Consider the following 12,111-nt stretch of genomic DNA (forward strand, 5'->3'; position numbering starts at 1 on the left):
AATGATGAAATATATTTCAAAAATGAAATTGCTGCAGTGTAGAGATCATCAAAGGTACTTTAATTGAATTATGCTTTGTTTGGGACAGTAGAAAACATTTCATCTTCATCCTGTTTGAATTCTTCATTTTGCCTTAACGGCTTCAAGGTGTGCGCAACAGTACGTTAGAATTCACAATATAATCAAACAAAAGTCAGCTGAAGATTCTATCTTTATTGAAGAAAAGTGTCCTTGCCTGATAATGCTGCTTCTCAGCAATATCAGCAAAATTGCTGTAGTCCAGAGAAATCTTTCCAGTTCCTCTAAGGCTGCATTCTCGGATGAAAAGCTGCCTTCTAAGAAGTCTCCAATCCTCCTCCCTCAAGATGCGCCAGCAGGAGCATCGTGTTCATAGCACATCAGCCACCCCTGAATCTCCTGGTGGAGGGCAGATCAAAACCAAAGCATCGATCCCAGGATCCACCACTTTGAAATCAGAAGTGGGAAGGTTCTGGGGGCTTTGGCAGCGCTGGGAACGCGCCGCAGTTTGCGCTCACCTGATTTAGCTTTTCAAAGGCTGACCTCTCGCGCACCAGGTTCAGCGACAGAGCAGTCAACCTATTAATGTCCAAGGAAGCCGTGGACCAAATCAGACAGTTTAAATAACTCAGCTGTGAACACAGAACCCCATTATCATTTCTGTGAGGCCAATCTGAGCAGCTGATTCATCTCGGGCAGTTTACTCTGGATGAGAGGTCTCCACCGCATCCATTTTAAGTTTTAAATCAGATGAGGGTGAAGAACTCTGCACTCAGACACTGTGTTGGGAGGTGCCATATAAAAGGACAGCCAGGCAGAGAGGCTTGTATTAAAGGCCCTTATTTCCCATCGTATTTTACGAGCTCTATTCTAACATGATTACTGATTTCAGTGGAATAAATGCATGCAGTGGAGTTAGGAAATTGCACAGCCATTATTCCCTTACAACACACATTTCCCTGGTAAACATGTCCTGGATTTGCATGCATCTCATGGGTATAGTCACAGAAAAGCTGTATGTACCGTATATTTCTTTACCATGTATTTGCAGCACAAGCCATGAGAGGGCCTAGCCCACTTCTAGAAAACGATGGGAGTTTCCTGATCCATACTTCTTTTTTTCTTCCTTCTCTGGTGGGAGTTCATACCTTTTCTTACCTGAGCCTAAAGGCAGAAGAATGCTTCCAGATCTTCTCACATCACACCTTTTGCATACTAACAAAATATTAACTGGACAGGAATGTGAGTCCTGAAACCAGCCTGGAAGATGCCAGAAACAACTGTACCTTACTCTGTCTCTCTTTCAATATGACTGTGCAAGGAAATGGCCATTATAAAATAGGAATTACATTCCTCCTTTTCCCTTAGACTGTTATTTCACCTGCTTCTACTATTTCATCTGGCTGTTGCTTTTTAGACTTTACATGCGTATTCAGCAATTCCATAAATAAGATTTTCATTATCAACATTGAAATCCCCAACAGTTTTCAGCTCCTAATGAGGTTTTCACTGTTCTCAGGCAACACTTGGAAAAGCCTTTTATATGATGAAATGAAGATGTGAGAGACACTGAGCAAGGTGTATGTGTTGCCAAAGGCATTACTTTCAAACAGTCCTCAGTTTCTTCACTCAAACAGGTGGTGATCAGGTTCTAGTAAAAACAGACTTGAAATTATTTCAGTCATCCAGCCACTGGGAAAAAAAAACCCCAAGAAAAAAAAAAAAAAAGCTGTTATTATAATCTTCTCTGCAGTCTCCAGGAAGCTCAATATAGCACGTTTAAAAGAAGTTTGCAAATATTTCGAGGATAAATTATGGCTTCCTGTAGGATGTTTCTGATAGTCACCCCCTCTTCTCTCAAGTTTAAAAATGCTAATGCTTAGGAAGCATGGAAAAAAATAAGATCTTTGAAATGACATAATGAAATAATACATACAAAAAATGGTTCCAAACATTCCTGTACACAAATGCAAGTATTGGTGAAGATAAAGAGCTCCCAGAGTGCTGAGAAAAGGAGATAAAAGAAATGCTCAAGCCAAACTGCAGTATCTGAACAGATTATTTGAGAGGGGAAGGCAAGTGTGGTTCAGATTTTATAACTGCCTCTTTGCCACACAGTGACAACGTGCTGCTCTCCTATACTTACTGAAATGTGGGACCAAATTCTGCACTGGAAGCAAGTCTGTACTTGAGGAAGGCAAAATATTTCAAATTTAAGCTGAACTTGCATGCTTAAAAGCCTAATGAGCATTGTAAAGGTCACAAGAAATACAGGAACCTCAAGTGACACTATTTTGTAGAAAGGTCAGACATTCTCCTTCAATTAAAATTAAGATGTATTTATATCTTTCATACTTTGCATTAAAAAACAGGGGCTTGGTTCCAGAAGCTGCGAAACTACCAGGATCCCTTCTGTATCTGACTTATTTTGAGATGCAAAAATAACCTTGTGGAGTGGGAAGGTGAAGGGGATAAGCAGCTTGTGAAAGGCAAAGCAGTCTCAGGCTTTTACCAGAGACTGAATGTATGGAGGGCCCAGACCCAAGAAATTGTTTGTGCCCATGGAGACTTAAAATAACCACACAGGGCAGCCAGATCCTGGCATTAATGCTGTTCCTGAATGTCTAAAGTCACAGTGAGTTTTATGGCTAAATGCCATGATGCTCTTTGAAGATTTAGGGAGCGTTGCATTTCATTTGAGATAACATGCTTTTGCAGTTGAATGGCAAGTTCCATAAATTCCTCTAGGATAAAATCTGAAGCAAACATCACAAAGTTTTGCATGGGTTTCTTGCAATTTGTTTTGGAGCTTTTGTGTTGAATGGGACTGGAAAATGGCTGGCAATGTTTTTTTTCACTTATTATACATAGATTTTGAGCATGTAAGTCTAAGCAAGAAATGTTTGGAGAGCACGACTGTGCTGTATTTTTTTTTCTGGAATAAGTGGCAGTTTTAATTAAAACAATTATACAAGTCTTTGTTTTCTTCAACTTGTTTGATTTAGTTGGTTTCTTTAGCAACAAACAAAGCTTTCATGGCTTCTTCACATTTGCACAGAATATTAATGTTGCTGCCTTTGATTTTAGAGTCTTGTAGACTTCAGCAGTCTCTCAGCATTTCGGTCTCTAACACAGCTGAGATTATGCAAGCAGCAGAGATGGGGATGTGGATATCCCTGCACCTGGGCCAGGATAACCCCAGGCACAGATATGGGCTGGGAGGAGGATGGATGGGGAGCAGCTCTAAGGAAAAGAACTTGAATCTGCTGCAGAGAGGCCAGAGGAGAACACAGAGATGCTCTGAGGGCGGGAGCCCCTCTGCTCTGGAGCTGGGCTGGGAGAGCTGGGGATGCTCACCTGGAGAGGAGAAAGCTCCAGAGACACCTCAGAGGCCCTTCCAGTGCCTAAAGGGGCTCCAGGAGAGCTGGAGAGGAGCTTGGAACAAGGGATGGAGGGACAGGACAAGGGGGAATGGCTTCATACTATTCTATGATTATACAAGATGCTCAGTAACCCAGTGAGGCAAAATGGACAGGAAACAGTGGTGATCTAATATTGCAAAAAGCTACTTCTGTCTGAGAATTCCAAAGTTTGCAATGTCAGTAACCTTCAAAACCTTCTGATGCACTTTATAGCTGGCTCAGAGTTATGGGAAAAAAGAGATTAAAGTGGTGTTGATTCTTTTTTTCTGTAAAGCTTCTAATTTTCTTCCTTATTTTATTTTTAAACATTTTTGATCAGCTCTACTAGAGCACGTCATGTTTTCCATTGACACATGCATGCCTATGTTTAAAATATCAATTCATTTATCTTCAGAAATGGTGACACAAAAGATAAGCATCAGTATAAAAAGAACTGCTTAAATTTTTGGTGCTTTTCAAAAGGAAAGGGAGCTTAAAAATGCATTTCCCTGTGAAAATGTGGGTTCAGAATTTGGCTCACACCCAAAATAAAAGCAACAGTGTTTAGTTTCTCATCACTAATTCTGCACGGTTTATCCCAACATAAAAAGTAAAATAAATGTCTGGGCATGGTGGCTGTGCCCCAGAGGTGGCATTTGGGTGGAGTGGGCAGAACAGGGTGGGCAGTGCTGGAGTTTGACCAGCAGGGAGGGTCCAAATCCATCATGTGCCAGAGAAGGGAGCTAACAGATAAATCTCTTCCTGCCTTCCCTTACAATCCATCACTTAAAAGATCTTTTTAGTTTATGCCTGCTTCTGTTTTTAACATACATAGCTAAATCTCTATTTTTTTCATTTTTGTTTTTAGCTGCTTATCCAGAAATCAGTACATTTTCCTTTCTTGAAGCTGTAACTTAATAAAAGCCAAACCATTCCTTTCCAAAGCTCCTCCCAGATGAGTACATCTAGGTCAGGTTTCAGCCTGGCATAAATATTTTATGGCTGAGAACTAAAGGTCTGCAGAAATTGGGGTTCGTATTGGAACGCCTGACGCAGCCTCGGCCATACCAGCACATGCGGGTGCTTGCTTTAATAAAAAAACCCCTTAATCTCATTTGGCTCTACCTCACTGGCAGCTTGAAGCACTTGAATCAAACAGTACAGCTGTGAATTGTGACACTGGCTGGATGGAAGCCCAGAAAACTTTTCCCAGAGAAAACCCTTCAGGGAGGAGGAAAAAAAAAAAAAAAAAGAAAAAAAAAATAAAAAGAAAGAGAAAAAGAAGGAGGAGGGAAAAAAGCTTCGACAACTGAAATACAATAGAAGGCAAATACAAAACCCCACAATCAAACCTTGTCCCCCTCCAACCTGAATCTGAAACAAACCAGGAAGCCAAAAGATACATTGGATTCTTCTTAAAGAGGTTATTTTGTAAGGTAGAAGAGCCAACCTGGGCAGCCCTGAGCAATGGCCCCGGTCTGTATTTTCTGCACAGCAGCAAATAAACAAAACTCAAGCCAAAGGATAGGAAAACTGAATTATATTGCTCCTTCAAAATCCATTTAAAAGAAAAGGCAGCTTTGATTTTTGTGAGGAAGAAGAAAAATATCCAGCTGAGGAAATTAAAAGAGGGTTGGAAGCACAAGTGCCATAAAGCAGGCCTAGCACAAGTGCTCCTGCAATATTTATAATCTTATTTTTGCTAGAATCCTGATGTTGATACCTTCCCCTAAAGCAGATAACTGAGGAATATGGAAAAACAAAACAACAAAACCATGGAAAGCACATCTGAATGGAAGGAAATGTTCTTTTTCAGAAGGCAGCAGCCATACTCTGGAGTCATAAGGTCAAGAGGTGAATTTCTACTGAAGGAAAACATTAGAGCTGGATATTTCTCATCTGTCAGTCCCATTAAATACCATCTTTTAAGGACTCAGGACTGTGCATTGCGCCTTTCTTCAAGTTAGCAGGATAATAAAGATTCTGTTGCCTTTTGCAGATGTTTAAAGACATGATGTGAAAGACAAATTCTCCAGCTAAAACCCTCAAGAAATGTCACTTCTGTGTCTTACTGAAGGAGCTCCAGCACATTCGCTACATAAACATCTGCCAGAAACATTTTAAAAAGGAGGCTGTTTAAATAATGGCTTTTGTAGGCTCGGTTGGGATTTTTTTTTTCCTTCTTTAAAGAAAAGAAAAGGAATTTGTGGAAAAGTTCCCTCTTCCAGAGCAGCTTTCCTTTGCAAACATGCTGCAGTTAGGATGATCTGAGGGAGCAGCTGTAAAATGAAGAAGAAATGTTGAAAATACTCCTTCAAAACATTCTATATCAATCACACCTCAGAGACAGTCATAAATCAGTGCTTTCTTTGACTTCAGAAAGTTGTGGCTCTTCATTGTTATGCTAAATTGTTTGTGACAATTATAGGAAGGCTCTCTTTACATAATAATTGGATTTTTCTATTAACTTTAACAGACAAGGAGAAAAAAAAGGCGAAATAATAACCAACATCCTGTCAAAAGTGGTACATTTGTGGCATAAACTGAGAAAAGGAGAAAGAATGAAAATAAACTCAGTTTATAGTCTTCTCACTGTAATTTGACTCCTCTTTCTACATGACTGACACAAGTCTACCTACACTTCTCCATCTCTAAATGTCTGCCAGAGTCCTGGGCTCTGCAGTAGCTGTGCCTGGCTATCAAAATGGATTAAGATTTTGGATGGGTTTAGCTTATTTTATGTTTATTAGGAAAAAAAAAATCTACACTTCTGGATGCAGCACTTCTATTTCAAAGTGGCAGAAATCAGAGATAGTTGGAAACCTCTCTAAGAAAGTCTACCTGTTGCCAAATAAAAGGGTTTTTCTTCCAACAAGGAATATATATATCCATTTTATGAAATGGGAGGAGGCTGGGGGTGGTGTTTGATGGAGTCCACTGAAAGCTTCATGAAACCTTGCAGATTCCACAGGAAAAAAAAAAACTTCCCAGGATTTTGGAAATGCTGCTGTAGGTGTGTAAATGCCATCAGGTGATTAATATTGTCATTCTAACATATAATGATGTAGGGAGAGCTTTCACAGGGAATTTTATTATATAGAATATGATTTTAAGGTTAACATTAGATGTGAGACTGCTTCTTCAGGGCAGAGATGCAGAATGATGGATCTAGAACAATTTCTCTGAGAAGCAGTCCAGAGCTCCCACCCCCTTAACCAGGGGAGAGTGCAGGGGAAGGGCTGCCAGGCACTGTGGGGAAACAGGGGAAGTAAAAAACAACCTGTTGCAGTATTAGCAAGGAGACTGGTGCAGTACATCTGCACTCAGGTCAGAATCAGGAGAACAAACCAGTTATTGTTTGGCTGGAGATCTGGCTGATGGCATGGCTCAAGCAAGTGATGAGGAAAGAAGTCTTTCACTTCTGCAGGGCTCAGAAGACCTTTTCCATCACTAATACCCATCCCTCAGCATCATCTTCATCTGTGGATTTACCCACAGTACAAATAAAGTTTACTTTCAGAAAGGCCTTGATAATTTCTTGGCTTTGGCAAGGTACTCAGATGTAAATGGAATGATTTTGGCAGAGGTATCTTGGAGGGAAAAAGTTCTAAGGGGCCACAAATTCATTTTTATCCCCTGGTTCTGGCTTCTCCTGGTGCTTGCCACTGATGGCACCATTACTTAAATCTTTATTTCTCATGCTGTGCAGAAAAGGTCCCCCAGTGTTAACCAACATACTCTTTCCTTTCTTCCTAAAAACCAAGAGAGGTGAAGACCTGATTTCCTTCTTGTTTAACATCCCTGATTGTCTCATAAAGCTCGATGAGTAAAATTGCTTTCCAGACTTAAATACAGTAGATGCAGAAAACCAGTAATATTTTCCAATTGTTTCTTATCTGTTGGTGATTTCTTTCACAAGTCACTAACAATTGTCCTTCTTGATGATTAGTTGCTATTGTATATCAGCTTGATTTTTGTATTCATATGCTTTCACAAAAAAGGTTGAAAGTTCAGTTTTTCCCAGTTTTCCCATCATGTAATAAAACATCTTCCGTGTGATCTTAGCTCCCAAAATCCCTGGTGAATTTGACTTCAGACAAGCTTGTAAAATTTGAAGTTCACTGGGTTTGTGAAGAAATGAATCTCTTATTTGTGTGTCCCTTACAGACACATCAAGAAGTCTGTGTGATGTGACATCCTCACGGTATAAGTCAAGGCTGATTTTATCAGTATGAAAATTATAAACATCTCATTTAACACTTCCTTTAATTAATCCATTTTCTTTTCTAGAATATGTGCATTTATGTATAGTGATATGAAAAATGAAAATAACTATCTAGGTAAGCATTTAGAACATATTCTAGGGTTTAAATGGAAAGATACACAAACAATTCTGTGCAGGGGTAACTTAAGTAATAAAGGATAGGGAAACTGATTCATCCTTTTCTTTACAGGAGCAGAGAAAGTCTTGGCTTGTTGCTGATTTTACTCAAATGGTGATTGCTGATATTTACCCTACAATTCCTCTTAAAAAAACCCCTCTAAACTGTACAAATCTCCCTGCACCATTCCTGCACAGCTGATAGACACCAGCTGTACTGCAAAACGAGAAGTTTCTGAGCAGACAATGATTATCTGTCAGTGGATGATATCCTGCTCTGAATCACTAATGGCCTCTGCAGGTTCAGAGATGGGATATCAGAACAAGCTTAAGTATGAGCTTAAATATTTGCATGCAGTGAAAGCTGTGTCAGAGAGATGTCTGTATTAAAATATTTGTGATAATGATTTATTTCGAGGACCTTTCTGCAGAGTTTAGTACCCAATAATTTGTGGAACATGTTACCATTCTGTGTAAGATCTTAGTAAGTATTTCTGTGTGCAAGCCAGGCAGGGAATATACCTTTTTATTAGCAGAGCTGGTGTGATGTAGACAGGTGTAGTTTGATCTTTCCCACACTGACCTTCACATAACTTCATACCTGACCTGAATGAAGCGCTGCCTCAAGGGTAGGGAACAACTTGCTCATGGAGAAGAAAATGATTATGCTGCTGAGTTATGTGATGCAGCTTTTTATGATGGAGTGTATTTTGGGTATGTGACTACAAAGCCTGGTGTTTTGACAATTATGCAGCATATGCAAAGGCCCATTTCATTTACAGAGCCCAGGGGTACTCTACAAAGCTTTCTCTATAAACAGGGGTTACAGCCTACTCACAAAGGTGCTGCATTGCTTCTTTCCTTTCATTAACTGCCACACTCTAATTGTTAATTTGTGGCTAACATGCAAATAACAGCTTTTTATCCTGGTAAGCAAAATTAGAATAGATTTAGATTTGTGCTTGATGCTGTGGGGAGCTCCCAAATCCCAAGTGCCGAGTCTGGTTTTCATGTATTTCAGAGATCTTTTCAGAGCTGGAGAAGAAATATCTCCACATAGCTGGAGCTTGTAGGATTATTTTACCATAAACAAGTTTGTTTCTTATTCACATTTCTGGGAGCTGGGGATATTTGGTTTTAAAAAGGAGTGAAGTTATTATTGGGGCCTTCAGCCTGAATAATTCCTCTGGATAAAGGATGCTGCAGCAGTTCCAGGCCTCAAACCCTCTCCTGCAATGACATCTGACATTCAGCTAAAACAAAGAATGCAAGTGAAAGCTCTGTCACTATTGGAGGAGGCAGAGAAGGAGGTAATTGAAAGTTTTTTGGGTTTTGTTTGTTTTTTTTTTTTAAGAGGAAAAAAAGAAAACCCCTCAAACTTTCTTAATGTATTTTTTCAAGGCAATGAGGGTGGGATGAAGGAGGGAGATGGAAGAAAAACCATTACCGTGCTTAGTTCCAGAAATTCTCCAGTTATTACTAGAAAAGACATCCAAAAAGCAGTTGAAATTGGTGCTGCTTGCTGTTTATACTCTTTGGCAGGGAAGAAAAAAATCAGAACAAAACCCCAAACATCTCCAAAGAAGGGAAAGGTTAGAAATTATCTTAGCTGCACTGATCAATTTACCTGAGTTGTCTTTCCATGGATTGTATTAATGGAACTTCATTTTCTTTTATTCAGCTGCTGGTCAATTTCTTCTAGACTCTTAAAAAGATCAATGAACACATCTCACTATCTTTGTACAAAATGAGCTTCTATTTTTTCCTCAAAGTTTAAGGGACTTTATTATTTTCATTTGTAATGGATTTTTCTGTCTCCTTTTTCTTTCAGCCCCTGTTGTGATTTCTCTGATCTATTCTTTCTTTTTCATAGATTTTGTCTAAACTACTCAGGTTTGCTATTCTGTAGGGTACAGGTAGGTAGGAAGTTATGTCTTTAGGTCCTGTAATGTACAAACACTTAAAATTACACACAGCTTTTTCTTTAGTGCTGTTGTGAGACAGAGGAACCATCACTAAAATGAGACTAAAATAAGAGTGTTGGAGGAAATTCAATCAGCAGTATCAGTGAACTGTACTTTTAAAGTGTCTCAGTAAAATCAATCAAATATTACTCAGTAGGAGAAAGGCTAACAAGTTATGGCCAGACAGGATTAAATTTAAACAGCAAGTGCTCTTTGGTTTATCTTCTTTTTATTTTTTTCCCCATTTGTTTGTTTTCTGTTTTGTTGTTGTAATTTTATGTGGGGTTTTCTTTTCTTTTGTTTTTTTTTTTTTTTTTTTTTTTTTCCTTAGTTTTGACAGACTTTAGCTGGTTTTAACCCTACATTTTCATCCTCAAGCAAACATCACTGGTCTTTAAAAGCAGCTTCCCTGGGATCTTCTCTTTCTTTATGCACATACACCACACACCACTTAAACAGCTACTGCCTTATCATGTCAGCTATTACATTCCTTATACATTGAAATCTTAAATTCTGCAGAGAAATTCAGTAATGTCCTTAATCGTAGTTTTGCCACAAATCCAGTCTTTTTCAAGAAATGTTGACAAATGAAAAAAAGCATAGTCTGAACACGGAATCCAACCCAAATAATTTCCCCAATCTATCAAAATGAATTTTTGTTCTGACAGAAGTTCCAACACTGAAAACTGTGGGTTTAGTTGGTATTTGCAAAGCAGCCTCCCTTCCCCACCAATGCTTAAATTATCCCTGGGATATGAAGTTGTTAACATGAAATTGTTACAAATTACTGTTTTATTTCAGACAAGCTGAAATATTGCATCCTGGGTTTACTTAGAAATAAAAAGAGAAAGAGAGTTTGAAATGACCATTTGAAATGTATTGCTAAAGTCACAGTAAAAACATTTTTAAATTTATAAATGACATTTTAAACAAAATTTATCTGCTCCCTAAGGACTTTGTGATTTAGGCAGAATGGCATTCACTGAGTTAAAAATCTTTCAATAAACAGTACTTTGCCTATAGGACCACTGGAAGTTATAGTAATTCCCATTATAAAAATCAAGATTTCTGGGCCTTGCTGAAAATGCCTGGGACTATTTCTCCTACAGTAGAAATAAGAGGGGTCACTGTTTTGGCCCTTCCAGGGTCACATCTGCATCCTGGGGCTGGAACTGGCTGATTTTTAAGGTCCCTTCCAACCCAGACCATCCTATGATTCTATGATTTTATGATTACAGCTTATATCCACACAACACCTAAGGTGGTTTAGCAGTGCACAGATTCAGTAAAGAAAAGGAGCAAAAGAACAAATCTTCATTCTGTATAGAAATACAAAAACATGGTTTCAAAAACAAAGACAAAGCTCTCATTCCAAAACCCCAGAATGTCCAAAGTATTTCAGAAGTGGCAAAAAGAAAAGAAAAACCCTTTGGCAGTACAGCCACTCTCTGTTTTCCCCTTGCACAGTCCTACTCCCATATGCAACTCCTGCCTCCCTTTGGCTGCTGTGCTGCTGTTAATAAGCCTGTGCTGTACATTTGGCATGATTTCCACCTTCCACTTGCCATTTATTCCTTTTACAACCTCCCTTGTTATAGGTCTAGTGTAGCAAACTGCTGCTTTATGGGAATTTGCAGCCCACTTGACATATGGTACAGGATCACTGGCCAAAATGGCAGAGGAGCACAGAGGATTTTGCAGCCCAAGTTCATCATCTGTCTTGTTCCAGGACTTACTTTGGTCTGTGCCCAATAGGAGCCCAAACTCCCAGTCATATGATGGCTCCTCCACACATCAGCTGGACATCTCCATGGCTCCCATTCCTCTTGGAAGCAATCATGGACCGTGCTGGCCTCCCCTGCCCACGAACAGCCACAGCTCAGGGGTGTCAGCCTTTGCTTCTTCTCCCTGCTGGTGATCCTGGGGTGCTCCCTGTTTCCCCTCTCTGAACTCCCTGTGCTCTCCAGAGCTGTGCCACTGGTGGAAATCTCCCCTCCAAATGAGTTTATGGAGCCTCACAAGGGGATGACTGGGAATGTGGATCCACCTCAGCAGTGGCACCACTGCTCCTCTCCTTCAACCAGCAGTGACAGCAGTGCTTCTGCCCATCATTCTACTGGCAGATAGGAGCTGATGCCTGTCCTGCACCAAAACAACACAGAGTAGCTTTGGTTTCTGAACTTGGGCAAACATTTTGCCCAGTATGAGATGCCCTTCTCTGCACCCTATTAGAGGACCAGTGTAATCAGACATCTGGAATTTACCAAGTGTGCATCAAACGTAAAAAATCTGTTAAAATGTTTTTTTTTTTAGGTTAAATATTCCAGATTAGGTCTATTTTCACTGA

General features: G+C 39.6%; 1 protein-coding gene across 5 annotated transcripts in view; it reads right to left on the reverse strand.

The window, feature by feature from the left end:
• LOC111934012 (uncharacterized) overlaps positions 1–12,111 on the reverse strand; it is a 411,068-nt gene that overhangs the window by 127,965 nt on the left and 270,992 nt on the right. The window lies entirely within an intron of this gene.

This window comes from Cyanistes caeruleus, chromosome 13, assembly GCF_971803275.1.
Source record: "Cyanistes caeruleus chromosome 13, bCyaCae1.hap1.1, whole genome shotgun sequence".
Taxonomy (NCBI): domain Eukaryota; kingdom Metazoa; phylum Chordata; class Aves; order Passeriformes; family Paridae; genus Cyanistes; species Cyanistes caeruleus.